Here is a 15,048-nt window from a genome sequence, read left to right on the forward strand (position 1 = left end):
GACTGGCTGACACGGTGTGGCACATCCCTAAGAGTTTTGGGGCAGTTTTCAGGTCTTGTACTCACTGGTTCAAGCCTTTCCTAAGCTGGCATGGCACCCATTTTTTCAGTAATGTAGCATTTTCACATCTTTGAAGAGGTAGTCTGGGTTACCTCAGTTCTCATGCCATACTCTTTCTCATACATATTGTGTGAAACATCTCTCCAATTTGGTTAGATCAAAGGGCTGAGTCATCTTGGAGTCAGACAAGGTATCTCTAAGCTGTTCCCAAAGAATAATAGCCCTTACTCGACGGTGTATTTAGCACATCAATGACCCATTGCCTTAGATTCCATATAAGAAGGTACCCAGGATCATCTGCTAAGTTGGATAACTCAGTCAGCAATGCTCCGATAAAGATTTATTTTTGGCAGTGGCTGGAACAAACAACAATTTGCAATCTCACAAAATTCGTTGTACAAAAATAATCTCTACAATCCTAATTGAATGACTTTACATTATAGAGGTTTCTGGTGAAGGCTTTGCCGTTGGTGTGGCCTTTTAGCACTAGTGGGTTTACAGTAAATATGTTGCTGTATGTTCTTGAATGGAGGGTTGACTCTAGTAGCACGAGGCAGTGGCATAACAACAGCCCCGTGGTGCAGGTGCCCCCAGCTCCAGGAGGACCCCTCAGGCACTGTGCACGGGTGGCGGTGAAGAGCTCCGGACTGTTTCTGGAGCGTGGGGGCCCTCCATGCACTATGAAGTGGGCCCCCTCAAGTTTTGTTACATCACTGGTGTGAAGTGGTTGCAGTTTGTGTTGGGAGGTCATATGGCTCATATTGGTCCAAAGTGCAAGTGTTGTTTTGTAAGAAATATTTTACTAGTGAGCTTACCTTTGTTTCTTCGATTGTTGTTGTGAAGGTAGGGCACATGCACACATTTTGGCAATCTTGTAGGCAACTTGGCTAGCTGGTCGGGACTTGCTGCTTCTCTTGTAATATGTTTGTTCTAATATCTATGGTTTTCTTGTCAGTTTTTAGGTCGAGCCTGGGCAGCGCATGCACTGCTCTATGAGGCATGCTGTATTGGAGTGTAGACTTGAAGCCCTGCCCACTCTCCGCCTATACTTGTCATTGGCTTGTGTCATTGTCCTTCCTGAATACTGACTTCTGATTCGTTAATAGGCTTGTTAGTCCCTTCTTAGTACCGACTTGTCTTAATTTGTAACCTCCCATGAGGACTGGCACTTTTACTTCGGCTGTTACACGGTACGTCTCATCCGGTCCGCAGATTAAAATACGCAGGCCCCCACTACTAGTGTGGCTCCTGATTATCCGTGCAGAGATTCGTGTTTTCGAAGGCAATTATGCAGTGAATTAAGCTTTAGGACCCTGACCCCGAATTGCCAGGACGGGCTTTGAATCTTAAAGTTGGTTATCGCCCTGATGAAGCCCCAGGCCGGATGGCCGTGTAAGGGGGCGAAACACGTGTTGGCTACTCTTTCGGAATAAACTCCTATCCAGGATTTTTCTCATCAGCATAAAAATTCATCAAACAAGCTATTGAGTCTGGGAATTTCTTCTGTGATGCAACTATAATATTCTCTATTTGAACTGACCTTTCTTGGATTGCTCATTTTCTCCAGTGGGATGGGGATTACCCAATGTTAAGGACAAATACCTCTCATATTTCTAACTCAATAACACGGCCTATAAGGGATTAGGACCTTGTTACTCCCCCTCCTTCTCTGAAAAATACATTTATTCCCACTCCTATGCAAAACTACCAACAATTTTTTTTTTTAATGTGTGGTGCGGAGGAGTCGACACATTTCAATATTTTTCTCAGGATGCCATGTTGCCTTGAAGCATGCAAGCTGCAGAACCTCGACCAGTGCAGTGACCAGTGACTTGTTCAAGCCACACCACTTGGTACCCTTACCTTAAAAATAATATTAGCCTCACAGTTCCTTTGCCTTCCTCGCCAACCCAAAAATGTATTTGAGGTCAAATCTGCCTTCCATACAAAATGCAAGTATACCACCCTGCTGTGTTTTTTTGTAATTGACCCCAAATATGTTTTCAACATAAATACAGGGAAAATACACCCACTGTTGACAGCAAAGGGAGAGAGAGAGAGAGAGAAAGGGGAAACAGCATTTACAACGCAATGCCGTTACAACACGGTCAGTACAACAACCGCATTTTTACCACACATACCATTACAACGCAAGTCATTACAGTGACTTGCTGTAAGGAGCTTTAGGTGTTGGATTTTAAATCCAACACTTTCCCTACTGTTGCACAGACTGGAGTTGGAATAGTAAATTGTACTATTCCAAACTCCAGTGCCCCCTACAGCAAGTCGTTGTAATGACTTGCGTTGTAATGGTATACTTGGTAACAATGCGGTCGTTGTACTGACAGCGTTGTAAAGGCATGCAAAGTCCATAATTTATTCACAGCACAGGGACTCGGGTCGGATTTAGGGCGGTGCCACCAGTGCGGCTGCACCAGGCACTGAGCTTGAGGGGGGGGCACTGTGTTTAGATATATCTTACAGATTTAAAAACACCTACTGCAGTGTTTCTTGTAGTTCCAGCTGTTTTCAGGCCACAACAAAAATCTCAAGATGTCTCTGGTGATTCATGTTCCTGCTGAAGCGAGATCGGAGTTTTGTCTTGTGGCAGTTTTGATTTGCCATTAAGCAGCACAGTGGGTTAATATGCCTGCTGCAAAGATAGTGTACCATGCAGATCACAGAACTGGATTTTATGTGGATAGTTCAGTTGCTTTCTGCTTTTATCACAGAGATCCTTTGTTACTTGCAGTTCATAAGTTACAATACTAATACTAATATAACATAGTAACCTATGTACTGTCATCAAAGAGCTGCATACAAACTGCATGGTATAGGTTAAAACATTGTTTGTGTCCTAGTCTTCCATTAACCTAATGTTGCTAAACGGGTTTGTTTGGGTAGAAATGCATTTTAGTAGTAAAGCCAACACCAACCACTGTGGTATGTTTTAAATCCTGAGCGTGTGCTTTTTAACCCAAATGCTTTTAAAATACTGCCTACTAGTATGGATGACACGTGATTCCTACTCCTTATAATCCTCCTTATTTTACGTAACAATTTCTATATGCTGATTTGCACATGTTTGATTATCTGTATAACGTTTGTGGTGCAAAGTGCTCTGACACCCTACACTGGTATGAGTAGTGCTATAAAACAAATAAAATGCATGTGAAAGAGGGGCTATGCAGAGCCGAGGGTAGCTGATGCAGGGGGTTAGGGAATCCACGGGGAAGGAGGTCACTACCAAAAAAGGTGGTCGAACTGGGCGCCACCAGTGCTAAAACTGGTCCTGCACAATTCTTTTGAGAAATTCAGTTTCTGTTGTCCACATCGCATTGAGGACACATGACTCAGCACAGAATTTATGCAAGAATCTAAGAAAAAATTAAAAGAGCCCTGCTTAGGCCAGGGCTTGAAACCCCACTTGCCAAAATGTATTTAAAAAAACAAATAATCTTGCATCAGTGCACTAGCTCAACAAACACAGGAATTTGCGTTTGGAATTTCAGAATTCTTCTTACTCCGCTTCAGTTCTGGAGCTCTTACCCCACTAATGTCCTACTGGCAAACACAAATGTTACAAAAACTCTCAGATTTACACCAAACTAAGCAAATGCACACGTTTAAGCGAGGTTCTAGTTTCATCCCAGTAGTGGTTAATTTGGGCCGGTGGTTTCTGGTGCTTGGCACTTAATTGTCAAGTCAAGTCAAGTCATAAAATTTATATAGCGCACTACATACCCAGAGGGTTTCAAGGCGCTTAGGGAGGGGAGGAGGATTATTTGTCAAATATCCACGTTTTAAGTTGCTTTCTGAACGCTAGGTGATTCTGGGTGAGGCGAAGGTAAGCGGGGAGTGAGTTCCATGTTTTGGCAGCCAGGTATGAGAAGGATCTGCCTCCCATGGTGGTTTCGTTGATGCGAGGGACAGTGGCGAGTGCTAGGCTGGAAGAGCGAAGTTGGCGGGAGGGGGTGTAGAAGGACAGTCGAGAGTTGAGGCAATCTGGTCCGATGTCGTAGAGTGATTTGTGTGCGTGGGTAAGCAGTCGGAAAGTAATCCTCTTATTGACGGGTAGCCAGTGGAGGTCTTTAAGGTGACCAGAGATGTGTTCGTTGCGTGGGATGTCTAATATGAGCCTGGCTGAGGCGTTTTGGATTCGTTGTAGTTTCTTCTGGAGTTTAGCGGTGGTACCTGCGTAGAGGGTGTTTCCGTAGTCCAGTCGGCTCGTGACTAGAGCGTGGGTGACTGTTTTCCTTGTTTCGGAGGGGATCCAGCGAAATGTTTTTCTGAGCATGCGAAGGATGTTAAAGCAGGAAGAGGATACGGCGCTGACTTGTCTGTTCATTGAGAGTGAAGAATCCAGGATGACGCCAAGGTTCCGTGCGTGGTCTGTCGGGATGGGTGCATTTCCGAGGGCTTCCGGCCACCAGGAGCCGTCCCATGCAGAGGGGGATTTACCCAGTCTGCCACATGGGGGCGATGTTTTTTGTAATTTACAGATTAGCACAATGACAGTTGTTTATCAAGTCAATATACATTAAAAATTACTAATACCTGCCTCCCAAGTCATTCCTACAGCTTTGGGGGCCTGGAATCGTCTGAATTGTCAAACTTGTTGGCATGTGACGATGGTAGTTGTGTTTGTAGTGTCACTGGCAGCATTGGTATGGGCAATGGGTGGTGCAAGCTGCAGTGGCCGCCTGATGAGGGCCATAGCACCTTTTTTTTTTTGTTTACAAAGGAAGCAGTGATATATTCAACATATTTGGTTGCATGGGACAGCACACCAAAGACACACACAAAACAAACATTGTCTCTCTCCTGCCCACTCCCCTCCCACCTTGGCCTCCTATTTCCTTCCCTTACCGATCTGCATAAAATTGGCTTGCCAGAGTGATTCTATTATTTGGTACATTTTATGTGCCCATTAGGAGACGATATCTAGTTCCCATCTTAATGAGTGCTAATCTTTGGCAATGCAGACATGGTTTTTATTCAGTGTTTTCCATCAGTTCATGTGTGTTGGGCTGTTGTAGAGTTCATCCAAATTGCGATAAGAATGAGGACGGATTTATGGCATTTAATTAATTCTTTCTGATTCATTGTTTTATTGCCCTGTTAATTACTGCCTCCGGCTGGGATTAACTTTTTACTTTTAGCCATCGATTATTGCGGTTTGTATAATGTGTAATGTGATTTTGTGGATGCTGGTCATTTTGCATTGAATTTTAATATTATATATTTCTTTCTATTATGGTTAAAAGTTTTAACTGAGTAAAGAATGTATATGAGAAGATTTGCCAGATTGATTCTGATTGGGGCCCAGGTCTTTTTTTCTATGTGTAGCTTTACCTCTGGTGAAAAATGTATCTTTATCTTTTTCAAAAGATGTAGCTGTCTGTTTAGGAATATATTGCACACATCTGTACAATCTCTGAACGTAACAACATCATTTCTTGTAATGCTGAAATATGGGCCTCTCCTTCCTTGCATTTGTCAAACTAACTTAGTGAAGGTAATTATATACATCTATGGGTGGACCAGATCTCCAAATAAACCTGTATTCATGAGATCTGATTGGAATGTGCTACTTTGATTTTTGGATTTATTGTTTCTATCGTAGGTTTAAAGTTCTGGTGTGTTTATGCCCTCCATGTTGTTGAATCTTATCGTCCATTTCGCAAGAGTTGCTCGGTATAACAGTTCTATACTAACATTTGTACTATCGATTTACCTAATTTTGATATAAACAACAAAGTGACCTTTTTCAGGCCTTCTCACGATACTTCTTAAAGAAAACCTTGAACATTTGATGAGAGAAAGGTTGTGGCAGTGTATGTTTCTCAGACTCAGATGTTGAGAGTTTCTTAATGGTGGCATTGCTTCATCCATTATATTTTGTATGATCTCGTATTGAGTACTGCTTGACATATTATGTTTTAACAGGATGTCTTCATAAAAAGGTCAGTGGTAGAGGGGAACACGTTGCCTCGTCATTTATGCTGCTTCAGCGATACACACCCTTGTTCTCTCTCACTCATGCAATTTATAAAATGTTCATCCTGCTCCCTTGAATTCGGGGAAATACTGAGGAATATTTTACAAATTGCATAAGAAGGATTCTGAACCTCTTGTGTTTTTGTAACCTTCTGCGAACAGATCTTTCTATTGTTGAGAGCAAATCTGGTTTTCCTTTCTTTTCGAAATGGATACGACGACTGCTTCCCTCCACCATCTGGCTTCCTTTGATTTGGAACACAAAACTAAAGCCAAGGTCGGGGAAACGGAAGCAGTTTAAGAGCCGATCTGTGTTTTTTAAGTGGAAATGCATGTTGCAGGAGAACGAAGATCAAACCTGTGGACCAGTTAAGAGATGCATCTAGAGTTCAGGGGCAATTTGGCAGTGCTTAATTTGTAAAACAATGAGTGGCGGTGCCCAAAGCTCTAGGGAGTAGCCTACGGCCGGTGCTAATAAATGTCTATGCGCCAAATACGTATGCTGCGCATTCACTACCACACACGCTCCCAGGCCCTCTATGTCACTCTTGCAGGTTGTTGCTTTCTTCCTATGTAATGGTTTCTAACACTCCGTGTGTTTTCCTCCTGCTTGCTCTCCGTAAATATCTGTTGGGGAAAAATAAGTGCAGGTCCCCAAAAATGAGTGCCAGTGGCCCCCACCGCAACCACCAACTCAAATTAAGACTCTTCCTGTTTTTAGATCGAACCTGGCCAGCGCATGCTCTGCGATGCATGCTGTATTCGATATATGGGCTATCGGAGACTATGGACACGCACACCGCTTTGGGTTGGTTAGTTGGGCTGCTTTTTAAAAAATCCTTTTCCCTGGTTGATTAATATTTTGCATCTGTCCTGCATTTTAGTGCTTGTTTCCCTCCGAGCGGACATCACCAATTGATTCTTTTGGTTGGCCAACTCCGGTCATCTCTTGACTCTTGGCTTGCAAACACTCCCCCCTCACACGTAAATGCAGGGTCCTTCCATGTTGTTATATGGAGGGGGACATCTAGCCCTTTTCTTCAGGCCACTGACTGCTGAGGAACGTCATGGGATCCCGGAGGTAAGATCAAAATTAAACAATCATTGCCACTGCAATAGGTTTTGCAGTACTGAAAGTATGTCCTATGGGCATTGCAAATAATAATTTAATGCAAATAGCTCAGACTTGCAGTAATTCAAGACCTACTGCATTGCAAATGCTTGTTTTTAATAATGCTTCTAGCCTAGATTGATGTTAAACAACCAGGGTAGGGTGGTGACCCGATGGGCAAAACATAGCCTCCATCTTTGAAGGAGAATTACCCTTCTGTCTTTCTCCATTACACCTAAGACTCAAACAAACTGAGATGCTGAAAACACCAAGACATACAAGAGAAGCATGGCGATACAGGAAGGCCACAAAGTAAGTGAAAAGTGTCAGCAGGATCACCAGAGTTGTATTGGAGGTAGTTTTAGCGCGCAGGAATTTTGCAAAGGTACTAGCGCACAGAATATAGTGAGGATAGTGATGCTGTAGAAAAGTCTGTGGAAAACAATAAATGATAGGTGAAATGTTTCCATTATTCACAGCCATTGCTAAATATTTGAGCAACATTCCAAGTCATCATTTGTTTTGCCCACCATGCTACCTCCGGCAGAAACCAGCCCTATGCAAACAAGTCTTGCTCCTGGTCCAGAAGGAACAGACCAGTTCGAACTTCTATGTCAGGTTCCCTCTGAATGGGAACACAAGCAAGAATAGACCGGTTTCAGTCTTTGTTGCAGGTGAAAAGACTGCCTCAGGGAGCCTGCTGCTGATAAGGGCTGCCACACATAGTGCTACTTTGACTGCTGCAGGAAGACCATTGCTTTGGGGGAGTGGATAGACCACTTGTTGGTCAGCTGTGCGGATCTAGTGGTGGTTAAATTCCCCAACGTTTTGACTGTGGTTGTTATCCTAATATGCTCACAAATGCATAGTTGGCCATTATTTATGTGAATGCGGTTTCCTTGCCCAGATTGAGCATTTCACCAATCTAACCCAGCTCGAACGAGCATCGGCACCTATTACACAAGTGCCCTGGGGACACAACGGGCATCTGCGCCTCCTCTACATGCCCCCGGGGCACTTTGGTGTTACAGAACACATATGCATGTGCGGCCCCTTCTGTAATACATATAGCGCTGGAATACATATAGCTCCAGCGTGATCATTGGAGGGCGTTTCCTAATTGCATGGGGGCATGGCCTCATGCAAGTGAAGGAATTGCCTTTGCGCCCACACCATATTGCTGATAGGCGCAGAGTCAAGCATGCCTTTAGAAGGCACATGGAAAGTGATCCTGAAAGAGGTGGGCACTTCAGTGTGCCTTCTAAATGCAGCTCTCTAAAGGGATGGAGGGTGTCCCATGGACTCCCCCGACTTCCTCTTGCAGGCTGGTGCCGTCGCTTGCTGCATCCACCTGCAAGGGGGTTTTCCAATCCTTGTGAAAAGTGCAGGCGGTATTCTGCCTGCACAAAGAAACACGAAGCAGCTTTAAAGCACCTGCTCCGTATTTCTCTTGAATGCGTTTTGCCCTGGGGGCAGGGTGAGTTTGTGGCTGCAGCGAGGGCAGCTCATTTTTCCTGATAGGGCGCACTTTCCATGTTTGCCCCCGGCGCACCTGCTTTAAGGTGCACTGTGGCGCAAACATGGAAAGTGCACCCTATCTGTAATATGGGCCCAAGTGTTTTTATATATTTGACACCCCCCCATTATCCCTTCCCTTTACTCCACTACTATTTTTCGGAATACACTTCTGCTCCATCTCCATTTTGCAAACTTCATGAACTTTTTTATAATGTGGGGTTGGACTTGTGTTCCTGTATTGCAATGGAATGTGTAAGTGCTGTGCAGTATATGGATGTGAAAATCGTTTTGATCTGTTAAGGCATTGAAGTGGCTAAGAAGCATGCACAGGGGTGCCAGTTGTGTCGACTGTGTAACGAATTATTTCCAATTCAACTTATCCACCATTTTCAGTAATTTGATAAACACTGAGGCCTACCAACATAGTTACTTATTGCATACAAAAAAAAGACCAAAACTTGCATCCTTCAAATAGATTTTAAGCAATTTACCAAAGGGCTACATAATTGTAAATTGATTAAATGCCGAACTGAGTAAGAGAGTTAATATTTGTGACTTAGCTATATGTTGGGGAAAAGGAGTAGTGTGCTTGTCACAAAGTTCTTAATTTCTGCAGTAGAGTTAAAAAGAGAGTTGTTTAGTATACGTTAGCACAGTATACTAATGAACATGCTAACTTATTACTTGCACTGATAGTAGGGTCGTACTGGTCCAGAAAATAGGCTTAGGCACCAAAATAAAAGTTGTCCCCATTAGTGAAATTGGTAACTAAAAAGTGGCCCATGCTTGTAAATTGGAACAGTTTTGAACTTGTACAGACACCATTTTTAAGTGTTTAGCAATGCATGGAAGACTGCATGGATTTGAGGTTGATGTAGGCAATGTTTGTTTTAATATGGGGAAAATAAACAGCCAAACCGGCCCCGCAGAACATAAAGCAGGCCCACAAACAGCCAAAGCAATACAAACAAAACAGAAAGCTGGACTTCAGGCTTGCACTACTTATCTTACCACCTTACCATAGGCGGTATGGCTTTCTCTGTACATGCCACCAAGGTCTGGAACTCACTATCAGCCATTATTAGAAGCATCTAGGAGTATATATACTTCAAAAGACAGTTGAAAACGTAGCTGTTTCCAATTTAAATACACATCCCAGCAACAGAATCCAGAAAAACAGTTGCACCCTCAAGCACAATCTTCAGCTTGCATCCCACAGATTCGAAACAACCAATCAGCAAACTGTTTTCGATATGCATGTAAGCCGGAGAGGGGCTAACGTATACCTTGCTGGGGCATTATCCAGTTATGTAATTTCAATATATAACATTTATGGCCCACAATAATACTGATTCTATAATACTCCACAATTGTAACTTATACCTCTTATGTTCACATAAGATATGTTTGCTACCAGGGGTTTCCATCACCAGTACTGTACAGCCCCAAAAAAATCACAAAATGAACAGGCATGGAGTAACTGAAGAGATCCATCACACACTGCTGAACAATGTTGAAGTCTTTAATGGTAGTCCACCACTGCAGGCCACAAATATCTATACACTCTGACTGCTTCTTTACATCTCAGAATGATAGTTATGGGATGATAATAAAAATGCCCGTCCCCGCAAGGCTCTTCACTTCTCTCTCTCCATCCAACTATGCCAGCTCAGGACCACAAAATCTCAGATTGGACCACCTAGCGCATTAAAGCTGACTGTACGTCTAAGAAATACTGTAAAGGAAACTTCGGAATTGTTCAAAGCTGCCAGCTTACTGAAAACCATATAAGTGTGCGGCGGTCTCTTGCGCCTCATCATCCACCACACTGCTACGCTCTGTGTCCTATAACAAGATAACTGCACCTCAGTGCTCCTCACTCACGACATGGAAACATGTCCGGCATATATTCACAAAACGAAGGCAAAACCCTTCCAACCAATTACTTTACACAGCATAGCTTGCTACTACACATGTAGGTAAGCGCTTCAATGTCAACATAGGCGCAGTGCAGTAAGCGCTATATAAATACGGCACTACAGCGCAAAAAAAGTCAAACATACTGAGCTGCCAGACGAGCCCATTGGGGACTGCCTAATTGCCCTTTATATGTCCTTTCGACCCTGGCTGAGAGGACATTTGCTTTATTCGTTGGCTTTTCTGGTGCTTTTGACAACCATTTTTACAGACCCTTTCCACGGCTCCTTCAAGCATTTTCTTCATCGGGCACAAAGTGGCGCTCTGCCCCCAAGCCATCATCATTCATATCTTTGGTGCCCCAGCAACTCCTTTTGGAGAGAAAGTGCAAAAAAGACATATCCCAAAAGTGCCTTCACGTCCGTGAAGGTTGCGGGGGTAAATGCAGTTACAAATTCAAAGTGCCTCCAAGAGTGCCTCGACCCCCCGCCCCGCCCCCAGTGCCGTTTCTGTGCTTCCCACAGACAGTTAATCACAAATGACTCTGCCATATGGCTCATTTACATCATTAGTGTGACATCTAAAACAGCTCCAGTACAGGCTGTCTTCTTTTTTTTTTGCGGAATCACAAGTGCTCGATTTAATAACGTGCGCGTGCCCAGGCAGGAGGCCCATTTGCCGCCGATAACATGCCTCGAGCTCTGCAGATGACGTTCCTGACAGAATATTAATTGACAGCCAAGGTATGTTTTACTTCGCCGCTGCCAGACGGAGGAATGGGTAAAGTGGGCAGCGAGGAACGTGTGATGTATCGGCGGTGCGGGGGCCGCGTGGCAACGAGGAGGCGAAATCTGCCAGGTTTAGCAGAAACACAAGCACTTGCTCTCCCCCCTCTGAAATGGTACCGGCAGCAAGCGAAAAGTGGCTGCGCTATTATTTAGAGCGCATTACTGCTGTTCCCTGGGGTACCTGCCGAAATGGGTGCAGTAATGTATCTTACTCATCGACGCCAGATTGGTAGCAGCTGAACTAAGCTGAAAACTACTGTGAGAGTAAAAGGTCATTTTTAATGGAGAGGAACAGCGACGTGCCTTTTGAAACATATAGGAATTAATGCGTGCGGTGATAGATTTCGATAAAGGCAATACTTTTAAAGGCTTCTTGTTAAAATGGTATATTGATGCTAAAAAGCATGACTTTGGTCCATGTGTTAGATTTATATTTGCTTTCTTTCCCCTTTGTAAACCCTTTCAGTTTGAACTGTACCGACTAACCTCCCTCTCCCTTTCTCCTACATTTATCCCTATTATTTTCCTCCCCCCTTGTTTGCCCTGATGCCCCTAGCTGCAGTTTTTTTACACGGTAGGCACATTATAGTTTTTAATTGTAACATGCTAAGAGCCTATAACTATGATAAGTAACCAAACAAGATATAGTAACACTAATTCTAAACTTTGCTCCACAGGGCCTGGTCTGATTTTGAAGCTGATGAAGTGGGCGGCTCTAATGTTGCCATTTCTGCTTCTCCACTGACAGTTGTGCTCCGTCGATCATAATAGGTTTTTATTGAAGCCCTGTCTCTTTTTGCTACTTTCCAATACAACCCAGTCATCCTACCATCTGACTTCCAGCATCAGCTGAGTTGGCTGCCAATTTGTGAGGCATACACAAAATAGCCCATTGGTGATAGTCCGCATTGATAAACAACAACTGTTCTATTGATGAGTTAAGAGAATAGTTAATTAAATGTCAGGATACCTTTAGGTTATAACATAGGGCCCGGTATAGGGTGTGGATAAGAGAATACACCGTTGCAAGTACAAAGGTGTACCCTCACCGCCTAACTTTTGGTCTGCCTTCCTGATTTAAGGCTGGGTGGACGACGGAACCTACTCTGGTTCTATCGCTCCTAGACATCTTTTATGGCCCGACGGAATATGGGCTGTCAGAGGGTAAGCCATCCAAATGTTTGCGCAATTTAGAGTGGGTGGTCAGATGGCTTTTTTTTTGTCCTGTACATCACAGCCTTGGCATACTTGCTGGTGAGAGACAGTAAAAATTAAAAATAATCACTGCCACATCATGGGAGAAAACTTGGCGGCCATTAGTTTTACATTTTTCAAAACCCCAATTCCACGTTCGGATTTTGTTTTTTGAGCAATGTAAAAGTTTTGAAAAGTTCGAGGGTGAGCCATCATGTTTGACTGTGCCATCTGTCAAACTTTTTCAACATTCACAGGAACCGCTGTGCCAGGTTTTCCTATCTTTGTATAGAGATGTCTGCTGGGCTTGAGGACATCTCACAATTAGGCACGTGGATTAAAGGTAGGGTGGCAAACCTAATGTCCTCCGCCACCCTGTCTACCTTTACTTTCTCCACTAAACCCAAAACCAGGCCCTTAGGTCACATTTCTCAGTGATGGTGTCAGTTTTACAAATTAGTAGGAAACGCTGTGATAAACCCATTTCTTAGGGGATTCAGTCTTGCATCCTGATCCGTATCCGCTCTCATATGCCCAGAAAGATCAATTTCTTACCAAACCTCGTCACCTTTTCACTACTCTTCCATTACTCTTCTTTATCCCCAAACGACTCCGTCCTTATTTTGTCATGGCTTTCTCCTTGGATTAGCACCATCCTCTATTCTTTGGTAATCCTTCAGCAAATAAGGTACAAATCTTTGTCTACACAAATTGCTGCCAGATACTTTCCAAGGGGGTCGAACATATCCTGATTTGCAATGTTCTATTATCCGTTCTGATGGTCTCTTGCCCGAGCTACATAAAAACTTACCAAAGCTGAGGTTTCACTGGTGCTGTATTTCGAGTTACTTTTCAAACTAATCCTGTACCATCATGTCATGGTGGCCTTCTCTGTATTTTCAACCATTGTTTATCAGAAACTCTCTCATATTGCTCTCTTGAGTTCTTTGTCTCGGATATAACAACTCTCAACGGATCCTTTGACAACATCACCCGGAAGAACAATTATGGACCTTTGGTTTGAGTGGTCAGGTACTGTGACCATATCATCAGCAAGTGAGGTCTATATTTGAAAAGTGTTTCCTCATGCAGTTCAATTGAAGCACTGGAGTGGAGGTAGAAGCATACACTCGCAAATAGCCAATAACAGTACATAAGGGATGAATTCTCCGCTAGCCTAAGACAATACATGACTGAGAAAATGGAAGATAGCCAGTGATGAAAGAGCGTGTGTGTGTGTGTGTGTGATACATTAAGATACCCCGTGCTCGCCCCCTGGTAGCTTGGCACAGAGCATTTATGCTTATCTACAAAGGCAATGTGTATTGTGTAACACACATACACAGGAACACAATGAATACACCACAAAAAGACTCCACAAAGGTTTACAAATATAGATTATTATTTTCTGAACAAGATAAGACCAAAGCGACAAATATCCAGTCGGTGGAACACATGATATGCTTCTTTAAAGTATAGTTGCGAAACAGTGCGTAAAGGTCACTAATGCTTTCAAAAAGGTTAGTTGCGGTCATGCGAACCGGAGTAATGCAACACACATCCCTCAGAGGCTCACCAGAGAGACTTGATCACAATTGCAATGGATCCGTGTGCCCAAAAGTAACTAGTGATTCAATAGTTAAAGGTGCGGTTGCCCACGACTGAGAACAGACTGGCTACAGGCACCCACAGGTCCTGCAACACACAGTACCTTAGAGGCGCGGCCAGCGTCGTCAAGTCTCTATGATTGGAGGGAACTTGCCAGTGTAGCATGCACACAGCTTGGATTCTCCTTTTGTAGGGGGCTGCAGCAGCCTAGGGAAGGAGTGCGCTTTGACAAAGCAGTGCTCCTAGACACCCTCTGCTGATGGTCGGAAGTGAAGCGCTAATCATAGACAAACTCCGCTGTCACTCCGACATACAGCGCTGATTTTAGACAAACTCTGCTGTCACTCGGACATGAGGCACTGATCAAACTTAGCTGTCACTTGGACACGAAGCACTGATCGTAGACAAACTCCGCTGTCACTCGAGCATGAAGCGCTGATCATAGACAAACTCTGCTGTCACTCAGGCATGAATCGCTGACTGTAGACAAGCTCCTTGGTTATTCAGGCATGAAAAGCAGTGCCCAGCCACCATGTAGAAAAAAACAAAGTCTTTGTTGTCCCTGATACTTCTTGAACAGGGGGCGAGATAACAAGCCCTTATAGATCAACTGGCAGAAGACAGAGTCCAGCTCTCCTTCAACCGAGTCAGAGAGCAGCAGGCAAGAGGGCAACAAGCAGAAAAGCAGGCCTTCCAGAAAAGCATTCCAGTTGAGTCCTTTAAGCAGGACAGTAGTTCTTCAGGCAGAGCTTCAGTTAGAAGTCCGTTAGTGTCTGATTTTAGAGTTTCAAAGTGCCTTTGATGTGTTAGGGGAGGGGTGACTTCAAAGCACCCCGGAAGTGCACAAATACC

General features: G+C 43.8%; 1 protein-coding gene across 1 annotated transcript in view; it reads left to right on the plus strand.

Moving 5' to 3' along the window:
* The window catches only part of ASCC3 (activating signal cointegrator 1 complex subunit 3), a 2,217,780-nt gene that overhangs the window by 1,483,171 nt on the left and 719,561 nt on the right, over positions 1-15,048 (plus strand). The window lies entirely within an intron of this gene.

The sequence above is a fragment of the Lissotriton vulgaris genome, chromosome 6 (genome assembly GCF_964263255.1).
Source record: "Lissotriton vulgaris chromosome 6, aLisVul1.2, whole genome shotgun sequence".
NCBI classification, from domain to species: domain Eukaryota; kingdom Metazoa; phylum Chordata; class Amphibia; order Caudata; family Salamandridae; genus Lissotriton; species Lissotriton vulgaris.